This window comes from Mus caroli, unplaced genomic scaffold, assembly GCF_978045245.1.
Source record: "Mus caroli unplaced genomic scaffold, Mus_caroli_1 scaffold_15, whole genome shotgun sequence".
NCBI classification, from domain to species: domain Eukaryota; kingdom Metazoa; phylum Chordata; class Mammalia; order Rodentia; family Muridae; genus Mus; species Mus caroli.
In genome coordinates this window covers 70,743,333-70,762,817 of record NW_028227270.1, presented here as the reverse complement: position 1 = coordinate 70,762,817, position 19,485 = coordinate 70,743,333, and positions in this window count along the sequence as shown.

The following is a 19,485-nucleotide window of genomic DNA, read 5'->3' as shown; positions in this document are numbered from 1 at the left end:
AAAGGAGAGTCTTTCTTAACTGTTGGTATTTGGGAATGAATAACAATTAGAATTTAAAGCCCCTTCTAACACGGCATTTTACAATATTAATTGCTCACTTACTGACATGTTCTCATTTGAAAAATGGTTGACATTTTTCATTCATTCCTTTTATTGGTTTGATACCGCATTAGCCATGGCTGTTAACTCTGGCCTATTAAAGGGAATAAGCAAGAAAAAAAAAAAAAGAATGAAATTTTGTCCTTTTCCAGAAAGTAGGTGGAAGTAGGGATAATGCTCCATGTGATAAGCCAAGTCCCTAAAGACAAATGTGCTGTGTTTTCTCTCCTATGCAGAATGTGCACGTTTGGCAGAGCCTGGAAATAAGAGGACATGAAAGAGGGGAGAGTTCTGCTTCTCTAAGGTGTTCCATAGGGCATGTGCTGGCCTGGGGTCTGGTTGTCTCAGTCACTACACACTGTCCAGGGAGTGCTGCACAGGGTCCTGGGAGGTTCAGAATCCAGACTCTTGCAGCCCCAAGCCGTCCATTAGCCAGACAGTGGGGAGAGAGGCTCAGTGCCTAGGACCCAACCAAAGTGATTCAGACAAGATGAGAAGGCATGGTGAGGGACCCACCTCACTAGCAAGCCTGTTGTGGATGCTCATCTTTTATCCTCTCAGTGGTAGCTCCTTTCAGCCCACCACTTTGGGAGGTTGTTCCATCACCATATGGGTTCATAGAACATAAAGGACAGTGTCACAAGAACCTCAGGGCAAACAAAGTCTGTCCGTCCATTGAAAACAACCCTAGAGCACCTCCCCCACCAAAAAAAGGGAGAGAAATCAAAAAAATGAACAGAACAAAGCACTACAGAAAGTCTCACCACCAGGGTAATTGAAAATGTCAGACACATTGTCCCCTGAGACAGTGCTGTGAAGGACCTAAAGTGTTACAGACACAGACACACACATACACACACACACACATGGACATTCACATACACCCCCCCCCCACACACACACACAGACACACTGCATAATTCAAGATCCTAAGATTCAATGGCACTTCTCAGTCAGGAGCAATAAACATTTTGTTCCTATTATGGGATGCATCTGGAACTCCCTCCAGGCTGGCATAACTTTCTGTCTGACCCTCAGGCCTGCGTACACTGTAGAGTTAATGTGTATGAACTAACCAGTGCAGCAGGACCTGTCACTATGTCCTCAGGAGTTTCTTATATCTACATATAAACATGGGATCACACAAGGTAATCAACGACTGTTTTCAAAAGGCCTGCCCTGGTTTTTAGGTATACAGAAAGATACTTACATAAAATGCCCACCCAGGCATCTCTTTGTCTGTGGACTCTGAGGAGCGTCTTTAACAGGCCTGACTCATAGCCTGGGACTCTGAGTGTGGGATCTCCAGACCATCACAGTGTCAGCCTGCCTTCTTTCATAGCAGAGAATAGGTGTCCAATGTGTCTATGTTGAGAAGTGGGGATTACTAGGAGACCTGGTTCTTCCTCTACTACTCTTTAATTAATTGTTGAGAAAAATATGAATTCTTTGCTTGTATGTAAAAGCCTGGGATTCATCAGGAGACATGAACCTGGAAGCAATAGCACCTGGATGCTGTTGTATAGTAGTATTTTGCAACATGTAAGAGCAGAGCCTCCTGGTCCCTTGGCAAGCAAAGCTCTGGCACACCTGGCATAACCAGCACGGAAGGCTGGATTCCAATCCACAGCCACACTTTTAGATGAGGAAGTCAGGAGGGAGATGAGTCTGCTACAGGAGGCTAGATACAGACCTGGAATTTAAGAGACCTTGGGTGAGTGCTTCCCCTTCCCTGAACCTGGTTGCTTTTGATAAATATGGCAGAGAATGAAGAGCAGCCTCTTCCAGAGCACTGATGCTCATGCCAAGCACAGGACAGTGGGACCCTGCCAACCCAGGGCTGAGAGCTGCGGTTTACACAGAGATATGCCAGCTTTCAGGTCCAGAAGACATGAGATGAGGGTGACCAGAGGCATGGTGATCCCTACACTAGTACACTTCAAGCATGGCTGACAGCCTGGCTCCACTGCAGCCTCCCAGCTGGACTTCCCAGGCCTCTGCTCATGAAGATGAGGGACAGCCAAGTGAAGGCTTGTCCTCTTCCCATGCCAGTTACAATAAACTCGGGCTTGCAGGGAATAGGATTCTTATTTGACACCAACTTAGAGACAGGAATAATCAGCATTTGGATGAGTGCATAGCCTGCTGCAACAGCTGTTTAGCCCACCACATCTAGCAGAGCAGCTGACAGCAGGGTGTAGTGGCTGTCCTTCATACTTCCCATATAAACAACCTCTCTGCAAGCTCCTCTCCCTGAATGCACCCAAGGACAGCACCCAAAACTTATCAAAGAGCCTCCTGGTCTTTTTTAGTTACTAGTCAGCAAACAAGTCACAGGAATGCTGTTTCCCAAATCCCATCTATGGCAGAATGCTCAAGCCAGGCCAGCACTCACCTCCCACCTCCTCGTTCATGACGTCCAGACTCATAGAATATGAGAGTAAAGCAGAGGTTGACTTCGTTCCACTCTCCTGAGAGAAAAAAGAAGGTATATGATTCTTTTTTGTTGTTTTGTTTTTCAAGGCAGGGGTTCTCTGTATAGCCCTGGCTGTCCTGGAACACACTCTGTAGACCAGGCTGGCCTTGAATTCAGAAATCTGCCTTCCTCTGCCTCCCAAGTGCTGGGATTAAAGGCCTGGGCCACACTTCCTGGCAAGGTAGATGATTCTTAAAAGAATCTCCAGGAAAGCAGGTTACATAAACTGAGCTCACATGTCCAGGAAGCCAGCTGTTTAAGGATTGCAGGGGAAATAAATACAGCTGACCCCACCACTGAAAACTGGTGTTTGCAAAAATGAACAACAGAGCTCACACTTTCAAAAACATTATCTAGAGAAAATTGCTAACTACCCCATACTGCCCCTGCAAAAACCCCTTTCCCAATTAATGAACATTAGCTGAAGAACTCCTGCTTTGTGTGCAGGCTAAATCATCTCAGTCTTATATACCCTGCCATCTTGTAGCAGCATATACTATCCTAAGCATCCACACACCCCACCCACAGAATTTATTAGAAATCAGGACCTATTACACACACCACTGGGGGCAGCCAGCAGCAGGTGTTTCATCAGATTCTCATGGACACCTCCATATCAGTACCACATACTGACATGCCTCCATGGCACATACACAGACTCTTACAGTGTAGTAAAACAGTGCCAGGCTGACGGCATCCAGGAGGGCCTGTTACATAGCAGTATATGATTGATGTGCTGCATTGAGTATGAAACATATCAGGTTCAGCTTGTCCCTCCTGCAGTCCAAAAAAAAAAAAAAAAGCTGGATATAGAGTATTGTTACACACCTCACACCTCACATAAGCATCTAGCTATCAGACCCTCTGGTCTTCTACACATTCTGTAGATGTGTGGCAAGCCACCCCCAAGCCTGTACTCACTGATAATTTCTGAATTTCTTAGCATAACTATCACTGGACTCTCAAACCTCTAGCTAATGAATAGTGACACAGAAACTTATATTTGTTTATTGTAGCTTGGGGCTTAGCTTGCTACCCCACAACAAGCATGTATAACTTCATTAACCCATTTATTCTAATTCACATTTCTCACATGTCTCATAAGCTCATGTTCAGTACATCTGACTTCCTGCATTTCTGGCTGGAAAATCCCTCCCACCTCAGATTTCTTCCCACAGTTCCTCTCTCATCCCATAAGTTTCACATTCTGTATTCTGCACAGATATAGGCTTGCAGCTCTTTATTAAAGCCAGAGAATGCCTTAGGCAGGTAAGGAGGACAGAGATAACCTACACTCAGTGCACAGAAATGCTACTCCAGTAAAGACCCAGCAGGATGTCAGTCCCTCTAGCAGACCCCATCACCACCACAACCCCTGCTGGAAATCATCCCCTGCCTGACACCCCCTCCATGCTGTCCATCACCCCGGTGTCTAAGTGTAAGAATGGGTTGCACAATACTCTAGAGCCGTACATACACAAATATGTGCTAGGCTCCAGTGATCTATGCCCTCTAACAAACCAAACATTGCCACACAAACTACACTGGCCTCCCATGTACTACTGCTGGCCTGCCATGTACTGCCCTCCAACCAAAATTTTTAGAAATCAGGCTTTGTTGGACAACACTTCCAGGCTGTCATTTCAAATGCAATGCTGGATATTAGAGCCTTCTACACAAATGTTCTTCTTGCACCACACATAGATCACTAAGCATCATGCCCAACTGAACAATGGGTGTTATGGCCACATATACACATCTAGGTATCAGGCCTAGTAGTACTCTTACCCACAAACACTGTTAGAAGCAGACCTCGCAAGATATGCACCTATGTTGAAGCCAAAGCCACATGTGTTTGGCTGGCCTTGCTGGGCTCACTATCCCTAGACTCTGCAAATTCAAACATACCTCTTGGTATCAGGTCCTCTCCCTCCTTCATCCCAAACCAACATTTACTCTTATGTGTTTTCCCATGATGGCAGTCCTCTGCCATGTTTCAGGTACACATTAGGTTACATGACAACAGTACACACACACACACACACACACACACACACACACACAAACACACACACACACAAAGACTGCTAGGAATCAGGCCCTCCTGGATACTTCCCCTGTCTCTGCCACCACATACACATTGTTATGCACTGGACTCTCTTGGACAACCTTCATCAACCCTCCATACAATGTTACCTTGCCCTATTGGACACTACCCAGCATCCTGTGATAGGAGCAAGGTTTTCTTGAACATGGTCCTTACAACACTGAACATGGTCCTTACAACACTGACAACAAAATATTTGTTTTAAAGCCATACTAACTAGACTTAGCACTTTTGCCATCCTTTCTAAACTTACAGGTGTCAGGCCTCCTAGACAACTCTGTCAACTGACAACCTACATCCTATTCAAGGTATCAAGCCCTACTGGACACCCTTCTACCACAAATGCCATCCTACTATATAACCCTAAATCTCAGCTGCCACTCACTCCCACCATGGATATACTAACAGGTGTCAGACAATGCCTGGCACAGCCTCAGACCCTGACTGTATACCAGCATAGCTTCACCATCTATAAACCTGTAGATATCAAAGATCCTTGTCAAACATTCATCCAACATTTCAATATTTATGTAAAAATGAATCAGAGTACGCATCTCACTTGTGTGAAGATGGTTTTCATCTTTAACAAATAGTAAAGCAATATGCATACAATACTGTTTTCAAACGAATGAAGGATTATTTGAAGTAAATATTTAATGGACACATCAGTATTACAAATAGAGACACAGTTTAGTTCCTGTGAAAATGTTCTCAATTGAAAACTTTGATCATGAATGGATGAAGTTTAAAGGACCCTTGGTCTTCACCACAAAGGCGGAAAGCCTCCTGCTCTGTGGGTTACAGAGAAACCCTGATAATCTCATGGTGGCCTGGGTGATCCTAACCAATAAAAGATCATTGGCACTGAGTTCCCAGGGTTCCCAAGGTCAGAATATGTGACTAGGTAAATGTCTCAGGAAGACACACACAGCCCTGAGCTCACGCATACTCAAGTTATAAGATTTCCTGGTAGACGACAATCTCTGGTACACTGTCATATATCAGGATTTGTTAGATACCCCACCCTTCTAACATCAAATCCCCAAATATTATTAGTCAGAATGGCTCAGATAAAAAATTCAGGTGACAGCAGATGCTGGCGAGGATGTGGAGAAAGAGGAACACTCCTCCATTGTTGGTGGGATTGCAAGCTTGTGCAACCACTCTGGAAATCAGTCTGGTGGTTCCTCAGAAAATTGGACATAGTACTACTGGAGGATCCTGCAATACTTCTCCTGGGCATATATCCAGAAGATGTCCCAACCGGTAAGAAGGACACATGCTCCACTATGTCCATAGCAGCCTTATTTATAATAGCCAGAACCTGGAAAGAACCCAGATGCCCCTCAAAAGAAGAATGGATACAGAAAATGTGGTACATTTACACAATGAAGTACTACTCAGCTATTAAAAAGAATGAATTTATGAAATTCCTAGGCAAATGGATGAACCTAGAGGGCATCATCCTGAGTGAGGTAACACAATCACAAAAGAACTCTCATGATATGTACTCACTGATAAGTGGATATTAGCCCAGAATCTTAGAATATCCAAGATTCAATACAGCAATTTGAAAAACACATGAAACTCAAGAAGAATGAAGACCAAAGTCTGGACACTTTGCCCCTTCTTTGAATTGGTTACAAAACGCCCATGGAAGGCGTTACAGAGACAACATTTGGAGCTCAGACAAAAGCCTGGACCATCTAGAAACTGCCATACCTGGGGATCCATCCCATAATCAGCCTCCAAACGCTGCACGATTGCATACACCAGCAAGATTTTGCTGAAAGGACCCTTAAGTAGCTGTCTCTTGTGAGGCCATGCCAGTGCCTGGCAGACACAGAAGTGGATGCTCACAGTCAGCTATTGGATGGAACACAGGGCCCCCAATGGAGGAGCTAGAAAAACTACCCAAGGAGCTAAAGGTGTCTGCAACCCTATAGGTGGAACAACAATATGAACTAACCAGTACCCCCAGAGCTTAGGTCTCTAGCTGCATATGTACCAAAAGATGGCCTAGTCAGCCATCATAGGGAAGTAAGGCCCCTTGGTCTTGCCAACTTTATATGCTCAAGTATAGGGGAACACCAGGGCCAAGAAGTCGGAGTTGGTGGGTTATGGAGTGGGGGGGGGGTATGGAGGACTTTTGGGATAGCATTTGAAATGTAAATGAAGAAAATACCTAATAAAAATATAAAATAAATTCCACTCAATATCCTATCATACACTGTAAATAACAGTAAGCAAGATTTCTAAAATGTAAATATATTGTTAGGTTCTGACAGCTCTCCTAATAATTATCATTTATTATAGATCACTTCTCATTCTACCCAATACCTTTTCTCTTCTTTGACTGTTCATAACTAGGTTGTAAAGCATCCAACTTAGAAGCTCATCATTCTTACAAACCTCCTCTCTATGGAAGTTCCAGGACTCAGTGTCTGGATTCTTTGTCAATCTAAACTCTAGATTTCTACTTAAAATGAGAGAATATCTGTCTGTACTATGAACTGGTTTTTAAAAAATTAATAGAAAAAATAAAATGAAAATAAAAAAAAAACTTTCCCAACAATAAAATTTCACATGGCTACTCCTGCATAAGCAGAGGTGGATTTTGGTATATGGTAAAGAAAGCCTTAATTAGAAAGAATTAAAATATTTCAAATTTATGCATTGAAGATTAATAAAATTCAGGGGATAGATCTTAAATAATAATTGACCATATAGGGCTGGAGCATTTGCTCAGCAGTTAAGAGCACTGACCTTTAAAGATTTCTTAACTTGCTCTTGGAAATATACCACTGGCTTTGGATGACTGCCCCCACTTAATTCATCCTTTTAGAATTGTAATAGTTTGATGATTAAAATTAATAATGATGTTACTTGTTCTGTTTGTGATTATTTCACTGGATACAGTTTCTAAGAGATATTTTTGTACAATAATATTCAAAATGATTTTTTTTTTAGTGTTTGTGATTATTTCACTGGATACAGTTTCTAAGAGATGTAATGTATGGCTTTTAATATATAAAATTCCCTGCTAAAGAGCTGCAAAGTATTCTCAGATTCAAACTGCCTCTGTGTTTGTTTCTGTTTGTCACCACCTAATCCTTACCATGTGGCCTTGAGAATCCACATCCCAGGGACCCCCATACACAGCTGGGGTGGTCCATGGCAGTATGCACTCACTGATAAGTGGATATTAGCCCAGAATTCAGAATACCCAAGATACAATCCACAGATCACATGAAGCTCAAGAACAAGGAAGACCAAAGTGTGGATACTTCAATCCCTCTTAGAAGGGGATCAAAATACTAGTGGGAGGAGATACTGAGACAAAGCATAGAACTGAAACTGAAGGAAAGTCCATCCAGAGACTGTCCCACTGGGGATCCATCCCATATAGAGTCACCAAACCCAGACACTATTGTGGATTCCAACTAGTGCTTGGTGACAGGACCCTGATATAGCTGTCTCCTGAGAGGTTCTGCCAGTCCCTGACAAAGAAGTGAATGCTCACAGACATCCATTGGACTGAGCACAGGTTCCCCAGTGGAGGAGCTAGAGAAAGGACCAAAAGAGCTTAAGGGGTTTGCATCCCCATAGGAGAAATAACAATATGAACCAACCAGTATGCCCAGAACTCCCAGGGACTAAACCACCAACCAAAGGCTACCCATGGCTCCAGCTACATATGTAGTAGAGGATGGCCTTGTGGAACATCAATGAGAGGAGAGGCCCTTGATCCTGTGACAGCTTGATGCCCCAGTGTACAGGAATGCCAGGATAGACAAGGAGGAGTGGGTGGGTTAGTGAGTGGGAGGGGTCGGGGGAGATAGAATAGAGAGGTTTTCGGAGGGGAAATGAGGAAAGGGGATGAAATTTGAAATGTAAATAATGGGGGACTTTTGGGATAGCATTGGAAATGTAATTGAGGAAAATATGTAATAAAAATATTAAAAATTAAAAAAAAAGAAATGTAAATAAAGAAAATATCTAATAAAAATTAAAAAACAAAACAAAACAAAACAAGTGGACCTAGCAGAATGAACTCACACCTATCCTGTCACTATACCCTTATCCTGGGCCTCCCTCAGAGTGGGCACATGAAAGACAGAGGTGTCCTTCTCTGGAAAGCACATTTTACCATGAATTAAGTCTGTTATATAATGTCATATATATTATTGGGCCCCATTTTGGCCCTGGTTTGGGCCTTGAGGACCAACCCCGAGCCTGGCTCCAGTTTTGAGGCCTGTCTCAGTCACTTCCATATAGGGATGACTCACCAAGACCTCTTTGGTATTGCCTCTGCCCTACCATTGCTGATGTAGGGCTATGCCATTGGGCCTGTCAGTCACTCCATACACTCCATCACCTTTCCCCCGCCTCCTACATTATCTTAGCCCCCCAAAATGCCCCTATGTTCTGAACTTATATAAGTGAGAGGCTGATATCATAAAATTGGTTTCTTGCTTCAACAAGTCTCTAGGCTGTGTGTGTTTCTTTCGGGTCATCAACACTCACCATCCTCCTCAACCCCATAGAGACCAGGCAGGACTTCTCTCCTCTCACCTGGACCTGCCATCAAGGAGCCAGATAGATATAGATAGATGTAGATATAGATATAGATATGGATACAGATATGGATACGTAAAAAGATATAGATATATAACACAACTATGCACAAGGGTCTCAATATACCCATAGGTGAAAAGTTCATTGGAGGAAAGGGGAACCAGAAAGCACCTGAGGGGTGCTGATGTTGTCCATCACCATTTTGTGCATCCTGTTTGGACACAAGCTGATGAACCTGGGGTCTAACACTGCACTGCCATTCAATCTTGGCCATCAATGGACTGAAACCCCTAATTTATGTCCTGTTCTGAGGACCCTGAGCAGGCCCATGTATTTCCATTTAGGTTCTAATCAGGGGCCTTGTTTGTAGCACCTTCCTGGAACTAGCCTCCAATCTAACACAAGTATAGTGTGTCTTAGCTAAGGAAAACCTGAGTATACAGGCTGGATAATGTCCTCTAAACACAATCTGTCCACCACAAGAATGGAGGATCCACCCTGGGAAAAGGAGGAGGTAGACCTGTGATTTTATCCCTGCACCATCACACTTCAGCAATGTAGATGGCTCATCACAGAGAACAGAGCCTTGTGGCAGGTAGATGTGCTCAACCATTGGACATCAGGCCCTCTCAGGGTTCAGGGCCAAGCTGATATCCCTGCCAGAGAAGCTTATAGTGGTAATTCTCAACCTGAGGGTCATAACCACTTTGGAGGTTGTAGATCAGATATCCTGCATATCAGATATTTACATGATGTTTCATATCAGTACAATATTTACAGGTTGGAGGTAGCCATGAAATAATTTTATGGTTGAAGTGTCACCACATCATGAGGAATTGTATCAAAATCTTGCAGAGTCAGGAAGGTTGAAAACCACTGGCTTATAGGAAGGAGATGAGGCCAGAAGGCCAAAAGGACAAGCAACTATGTAATGCTGTAGTGTTTTGATCAGTGACTGCTGCTTACACTGAGTGAATTGTACATAGATTCCCAACACTACTTGAACATGAAGTCTATAAGAAATCGCTTCAAACTTCAAACGGGTCTATGTGTGCCCTGTGCCCAGGGGCTGACAACAGTCTCAGTGTCCATTGTGGTGTTCTTAGCCATGGTCAGTGGTATTCTTAGCCACCCTGCAAGGAAGGCACCTTGTGAAATCTGCAAAAATGTAATGTCTTCTCTTTTGTCTGTCATTTATGTTTTTAGGGTATGTGCTCCATGAACATAAATTGAATATGCCCAGGAGTGGGGTGCATGCTTAGGAGTTTAGTGAACTCCTATACTGAGCATGCTCAGGGCACTAGTGTCTTCCTACATTGAGCATGTGCAGGGATAGACCCATACTTCTACCTACATGCACAGGCTCGGGGTGTGAAGTGCCCATGCTTTTCTTGCTGGAACAGGATGTGGCTTCTCAAATAGGATGCCAATGCTCTCCTCATCCCCTTCGGTAATAAACCTTCCTCCTCTCTTTTGTCTCATCTCTGCTTAGTTTCTCTTTCACTCACTGCCAAGAGGACGCTTGGTGTTTGTGTTGCATTTAGACAATCAGTGTAGCCCACACAGCACGCATCTACCATGCTGCTCTCTACCTTTCTTCTGTATCAGTGACATGACCTGCTGGGCCTACCCAGTTGTGCCTACTTCAGGACAGTGAAAGCCCTTCAGAGATAGTTAGTGGTGGACTTACTCCTCATATGCACACTAGCAGTGTCCTGGGTAGGGAACGGAAATATGGATGGCCATTCCTCAAGTTGTCCCATCCAGGGGACAGGTGCCAAGGTACTTTCACCTCTCAAGGCTCAGCTGAAACACTTTCGCATCCTGTTCAGGAATTTTGTTGCAGCTTCAGCTGGAAAAGAGAAGACATGACCGTTCAACCTAATAAATGTGCAAATGTAGGACCAGCAGGGTAAACCTGCCAACACACACACATACACACACACAAACAAACACACACCCTGCTAGATATGATACCATGATGCTGCTGCCCCCCTCCCTACACTGCTAGAAATTGAACTATGAAAGAAGGAGGGAAGGCTTGTCAGAAGATGCATAACAACTCCTGAAACACAACAGTAAAGTAGCAGATGGTGGAAGTGTGCATCAAGATACCCAGGGTGCTCTGAGAGCTGGCAGAAGATGTGAGTTAGCTACAGGGATCAAGGGAATCCAATAGGCTCTGATATACTAGTATACATGGGACAAGCTGGGCAGCTGGGGAAAGGCTGGATACCTAGGAGTTCCTATTGGAAAACAGCAGGGCAGTGTCCACCATGGTTGACAATGTGTAATGTGTGCAGATGGAAATGACTGGGAAAAGGGGAGCATGCCTCCCTAGGTCCTGTCCCTCCACACTTTGTGTATTGGGTAGGTCCAGTAGGACCTGACACTATACAAAGCACAGTGGTGGCAGGATGAGGGGGTCCAGATTCTTCAGATTGCCTTGAGTTTGGTAGTTGAATTCCTAACAAGACCAAATCTTAGCAGTGAACACAGGAGGTTAGGAACAGCAGGGTCTGATTCCTAGCAATGTATGTGAGGTAGAGGGGTCTCACAGGGTATAAGACTTAGTATTGTATGTGGGGTGAGGTACAGTGGATTTACCAGCATAGACCAAAACATAGCAGCATCTTTATAAGTGATAGGGACAGTGAGGGAATGTGTCCAGGAGGGTCAAATAAAAAACCCAATACCCAATAGTGTGGCTAGGGTTCCAGCAGCATCTGTTTTATGACAGTATATATAGGGCTAAAGTGAAGGCCAGAAGCGCCTGCAATGATAAGATTATGTGGGTTAGGGCCCATTAGGTCCTGAGTTATGGAAGGTTGTATGCACCCAGGTATATGCAGCTGGAGTTGATAGCTTCTAGTGTATATGGTATATCTGTGAGGGAGGTATCAGAAGAGTCTGCTACCTATAAGTTTATAATATTTATAATATCCACTCTCCCATGCTGCTGCCCCAAATACAATGATAATTTTCAGGCAGGGTGGAACACACTCATCTAGAACCCATGTAATGTTTAAGGTGTCAGGACTCAAAGGACAACACACCAGTGTGGCTACACCACTTACTATACCAAATGACAGATGCTACTGGACCACACCAACTCCCTGTTGCTATCTGAAAAACACAAGCAAGCTATCAGGCCCTACAGATTGTCCCCTGATGAAGCCCCACATATAGTGCCATATTGAGATCCTTCTGGACACTCTCCACCATTCCCATGACACACGCTGAGGTTTGAAGCCCTCTAGGAATTCCCCTCCACTATCAAGGACAACTGCTAGGCCCTAGATCCTGCTGCACTCGCCTTTACCCTTTCCCACAGCCCTAAATACACTGCTTTTATCACTCCATGCTGGGTGCCCACACTCACAGTGCTATTTACAGGCAAGGATGTCCATTCAGGCAAGGATGGACACACAAAGCCACCTTCCCACATAGCATTCAGGTGTCTAGGCCTACCTAAATACCTCTTCCCTGAGGATACCACTCCACACACAGAGCTAGCTATTTGACTTTACTAGAAATTCCATTTTCACTGCCACACAGCTTGGCCTAGGGGACAGCGTGCTGGCATTGTACACACACGGACTCTTGAGGGCAAGTCCATCAAGACTGATGTCCTAAGTTTATCCAGCAGGGCCTATGACATAGTAGATTATAGTCTGTGACAGGAGTACAGGAGTCTCCAACAAGGCCTGATAACTAATGTTGTAGGTGCTGAATGGGGCTGATGTCTAAGAGGGTCCTGACACCGAGAAGGACATGTGAGCTTCATTAATGTGAGGCTGTCAAGAAGGGCCCAGGACATAGCAATGAGTTGAAAGTACAGTGGCAGGGAGTATTCATCAAGGCCTGATGACTATCAGTCAATATAACGTTTTGTCAGGCATAAGGACAGGATACACAGTACTAATGTGCTGCATATGTTGGTGACCGGTTCAGCATGCTTCAATATCCAGCAGTCAGTGTGGTGTTTGGTGGGAAGTCGTGCATGGCCCAGTACTAAGGAATGTATTCAAGGCACTGGGGAAGTTGCACAGTAATTCCTGGTGCCTACAAGTACAAGTGCTATTTAACAGTGCATTACACCTGGGGTATATGCCAGGATAGGTGGTGAATCTAGCAGGATATTTGGGTTAATGGCAGGGGGTGGAATGACAAGCAAGCCCTGATACATGTCCCTGTATCTCTGATGGCAATGTTGTTAGGGGAATGCCTAACAGGTTCTGGCACCTGGCATTGTATATGAGATGGCAAAACAGCTGCTGTCTAGCCAGGACTGATGTCCAGAAATCTATATGCTAATCTTCCTTCAGGTACTTGAAGTAACAATATATATAGGGTGTTAATGTAAGGCTTTAGGAGATCAAGTCCTGTTGCTCACCCCATCCCACACTACCTGACAAAACAGTGCTATGATCAGATCCAACAGAGAGTCCCTCTGTGCCACACATAATATGTTGGGAAACTGGTGTAACCTCACCACACACTATACCACTACCACCCTTGAACTATTGCCCAGAGGGACCTTTGATGGCCAGATCAAATACATACAATTTCATGACCTGTGTGCGAAGGTGTTCTCATGGCATAGTGAAATGAACTCATTATCTGCGTGTGGATGTGCTAAGCCTGTTCCTCCTGAAAACTGTCAACCTTCTGTGGCTCAAAACATCTCCCTCTGCTGTACATTCTATCATCATAAAGATGCATTTTCTGATGTGGAGCAGCTTCATGATGTTTGGATGGTCCAGAAGCTTAATTTGTTAATTTCAGTCCTGTTATCTGTGTCATTTTTCCCACCCCTTTCAGAAGATCCTGACAGCAGACCACACCTCTTTGAGGAGGTGGCAGAGCTATGTAAAGCTGCCTACTGAGGCTCCTGAGGTCACCCAACAGTGTCACACTATCAGAGGGCCTGACCTCCAGGTCCAGCTGGATCACGGCCAGCTCTCTTCAATTCCCTGCAAACTGCTTGACAATTTCCACCTAATATAAGCTAGCAAACAATGAGATGAAAACCATGGTATTACAAACAAGAGAAGCATGTTTGGAAGAAGCCTTACTGTTATCAATTCCCACATAGAAAAGTAAGAGATAGGTAAGATGGCCCCATAGTGCACTTCTGGGTCATAGAAAACTAACAACACAACACTGGAAGTTACTGGGACCAGAGGGATTCAGGCACCCAGGAACTCCACCTGACCAGTGGCATAGGTGCCTTTTGGTCTGTGTCCCTGCCCTGAGCAGACCTTGAGCATAAACTCCACAGTCAGTCCCACAACACCCAGAGGAAGCTCCACTCCAAGGCTCTCTAACAACCCCAGGATTGCAGGTTCGCAGAATCACAGTATCGCAGGATCCCAGAGGCAGCTTGACTCCCAGAAGCTCTGAAACACCCAGGATCTCACAATCACAGGATCCCAGAATCACAGGATATCACAATCACAGGATCCCAGAGACAGCAGAACTCTGAGTAGTTCTGACAACCAGGATCACAGAAAGGAAAGGCTCCAGTCAGACATAGCCAGGGTAGGTAGCACTAGAGATAGCAGGATGGCGGGAAGTCAAGCATAAGAACATAAGCAACAGACACCAAGGTTACTTGGTAGCATCAGAATCCAATTCTCCCACTAGAGCAAGCCCTGGATACATCAGCACATCAGAAAAGCAAGATTTGAATCTAAAATCACTTTTCATAATAATGATAGAAAACTTTAAGAAGGACATAAATAACTCCCTTGAAGTAAAGCAGAACACAGGTAAACAGCTAAAAACCCTTAAAGAGGAAACACAAAAATCCCTTAAAGTACAGGAAAACACAATCAAACAGGTGAAGGAAATTAACAAAACCATGCAAGATCTAAAAATGGAAATAAAAACAATAAAGAAATCACAAAGGGTGACAAACCTGGGGGTTAGAAAACCTAGGAGAGATATCAGGAGTCATAGATGCAAGCATCACCAGCAGAATACAAGAAGAGAGAATCTCAGGTGCAGAAGATACCATAGAAGACATTGACACAACAGTCAAAGAAAATGCAAAATTCAAAAAGATCCTAACCCAAAACATCCAGGAAATCCAGGACACCATAAGAAGACCAAACCTCAGGATAATAGGTATAGAACAGAGCAAAGATTCCCAACTTAAAGGGCCAGTAAAAATCTTCAACAAAATTGTAAAAGAAAACTTCCCTAACCTGAATCAAGAGATGCCCATGGACATACAAGAAGCCTACAGAACTCCAAATATGCTGGACCAGGAAAGGAATTCCTCCTGTCATTTAAACACCAAATGCACTAAACAAAGAAAGAATGTTCAAAGCAATAAGGGGAAAAGGTCAAGTAACATAGAAAGTCAGACCTATCAGAATTACACGAGACTTCTCACCAGAGACTATGAAAGCTAGAGGATCCTGGGCAGATGTCATACAGACCCTAAGAAATCACAAATTCCAGCCCATGCTACTATATCCAGGAAAACTGTCAATTATCATAGCTGGAGAAAACAAGATGTTCCATGACAAAACCAAATTTTACACAATTTATCTCCATAAATACGGCCTTATAAAGGATAACAGATGGAAAACACCAACACAAGGAGGGATACTACACCCTAGAAAAAAGCAAGAAAACAATCTTTCAACAAACTTAAAAGAAGATAGCCACAGAAGCATAATTCTACCTCTAAATACAAAAATAACAAGAAGTAACAGTCACATTTCCTTAATGTCTCTTAACAACAATGGACTCAATTCCCCAATAAAAAAACATAGGATAACAGACTGGATATGTAAACAGAACCCAGCATTTTCCTGCACACAGGAAATCCATCTCAGTGACAAAGATAGACAATACCTCAGAGTAAAATGTAGGAAAACAATTTTCCAAGCAAATGGTTCCAAGAAACAAGCTGGAGTAGCCATTCTAATATCGAATAAAATAAACTTTCAACCAAAAGTTATCAAAAAAGATAAGGAAGAACACTTCACACTGGTCAAAGGAAAAATCTACCAAGATGAACTCTCAATTCTTAACATCTATGTTCTAAATGCAATGCCACTCACATTCATAAAAGAAACTTTACTAAAGCTTAAAACACACATTGTACCCCTTACAGTAATAGTGGGAGACTTTAACACTCAACTCTCAGCAATGGACAGATCATGGAAACAAACTAAACAGAGACACAGTGAAGCTAACAAGTTATGAACCAAATGAATCTAACAGATATTTATAGAACATTTCATCCTAAAGCAAAAGGATATACTTTCTTCTCAGCCCTCATGGTACCTTCGCCTAAATTGACCATATAATCAATCACAAAACAGACCTCAATATATACAAGAAGATTGAAATAATCCCATGCACCCTATCAGATCACCACACTAAGGCTGGTCTTAAATACCAACAAAAACAATGGAAAACACACATACACATGGAAACTGAACAACACTCAACTCAATGACAACTTGGTCAAAGAAGAAATAAAGAAAAAATTAAAATCTTTTTAGAATGTAGAGAAAATGAAGACACATCATACCCAGACTTACGGGACACAATGACAGCAGTGCTAAGAGGAAAACCCATAGCTCTGACTGCCTCCCAGAAGAAACTGGAGAGAGCTTACACTACCAGCTTGACAGCACACCATAAAGCTCTAGAACAAACAGAAGCAAATACACCCAAGAGGAGTAGTTGACAGAAAATAGTCAAAATCAGGGCTGAAATCAACCAAAACGAAACAAAAAGAACTGTACAAGAATCAACAAAACCAGGAGCTGGTTCTTTGAAAAAAATCAACAACATAGATAAACTCTTAGCCAGACTAACCAGAGGGCACAGAGACAGAATCCTAATTAATAAAATCAGAAATGAAAAGGGAGACATAATGAAATATATCTTAAAATAATTATTCTATTTGTGGAATATTAACAGTTGGAGATAATAAAATCATGTTTTACAAACATCATGGAATTATTATTGACAATATTTGATCACTATACTTGAAATTAGCATTTTCTTAATGTTTAACTTCAAAGAGTTTTTTCCATTTTAAAATTTTTAAACAACGTTTACTGATGAAATAATTTCTCTCCTAGAAACACTGATAATCTTTTTTAAGCAAACTTATAGTTAGATAGTGTACACAGACATATAGTGTGTTTTCAATACCTATGTCAGTTGGTATCATATAATGGCTTTTGAATATATTTCTCAATGATTCATTTTCATATTTTATGCTCTTATGCTATGCTTAACTCCTAAAGAATATTTTGTATGTTTTGAAACAATTTAGTATTCAATATTAGATATTGGATCCTCAGATACGGGCAGTATTAGATGTTCATCAATGATATTTTTAGGGTATGTAAGGCTATGAATATAAAAGTTGAACAAAATTTTTGTATTTGATTCTCAAAATACTCACTATTAATATTTTTGGTGTATATAATGCATTTAATTAATAAAAAACTTTAAGATTAAAAAAAAAAGGAAAAGAGCAACAAACACAACCCTGAACCAGTAGCTGATAAAACAGGCTGAAAGTGAGAGCTGAGACTAACCAAACAGAAAATAATGAACATTGAAAAAAAAATCCAGGACCTTGGAAAGGAGAGAAACTGAGGAAGCATTTCCAAATCTAAGGATATGAGAAGATACAGAGTAAAACTAGAGACAAATGACTGTGATACAGTAGCAGATACAGCAAGGCTCTAACAACCTTTAGAACAGGGCTGGAGAGATGGCTTGGGCTTTACGATCATTAACTGATCCTTCAGAGGTCCTGAGTTTAATTCCCAGCAACCACATGGTGGCTCATAACCACCTGTAATGGGATCTGATTCCCTCTTCTGGTGTGTCTGAGGACAGCAACAGTGTACTAACTCACCACAAAAAAATTGTATAGATCTTAAAGAGAAAAAAAAAAAAAAGAAACATTAGAACATATCTAAAAATCTTTGAAACAGATATAAGAAACCTATACTGCAACCAATTGTGAAACAGGGAGTAATGGACAAATTTCAAAATACATATAAAATGCTTGAAAAGATCAATAACAAGCAATTATGTTAAAATATTAACAGGAAAAAAATCAACAAAAGTCCAAGGCTTGACATATTCATAAATGAATTCTACCAGAATTTCAAAGAACACCAATGTTCCTAAGATAATTCCATGAAAAAAAAGGGAAGGGACATTTTCCACTGTGTTCCAGAAAGCCAACATTACCCTGTAACCAAAATCAGACAGAGAGTTCGCTGCTTCTGTGGATAGAGTGGCTCCCGACCAGACCAGATGATCCAAGTTTTGTTCCTGGAGCCCACATGGTGGAATGGGAGAACTGGCCTCACAGTTTGTCCTCTGTCCTTCCCATGTGGGCACACACACACAAACAATTAAAAGTAGAGTAAACCAAATACGATTACCAATATTTTCACGTAAAAGATATGACAAACCTTAACAAGAATCCATGATACTTCATGATAAACAACACATTTATAAGCTCATGTTCATGAACATCAGTTCACTCATGAATATAAGGTGAGTCTGAAATACACAAATCCATAAATAAAATCATGTGAAGAGTGTACGAAATGAAAAAGGACCTAGCCTTAAGAATAAAAAGTGTCAGCCCAGCATTGTGGCAGATGTCTTTAATCTTAGCACCTGGGAGGCAGGGGCAGGCATATTTCTGAGTTCAAGGCCAGACTACTGAGTGAGTTCCAGGACAACCAGGACTACACAGAGTAAACCCTCTCTCGAAAACGAACAAACAAACAAAAACAAAGAATGAAAAGTGTCATTTCCAGAAAATAGGTGGAACTAAGGATAATGCTTCATGTGACAAGCCAAGTCTCTGAAGACAACTGTGACTGTTCTCATTTCTATGCATAATGTGCCCGTTTTTGGAGGATCCTGGACATAAAAGGGGGACATGAAAGAGGGCAAGGCTCTGCTTCCCTGTGATGGTCCACAGGGCTTGTGCTGGGCAGGAGCCTCCTTGTCTCAGCCACCACGAACTGTCCAGGGAGTGCTGCACAGAGTCCTGGGAGGTTCAGAATCTATATTCTGCAGCCCCAAGGACTCCAATAGTCAGGCAGTGGGAAGAAAGGTTCAGTGCCTACAACACAATCAAAGTGGTTCTGACAAGGTGAGAAGGCGGGTTAGGGAGTCACATCATCAGCAAGACTAGGAAAACTAGGCTGTA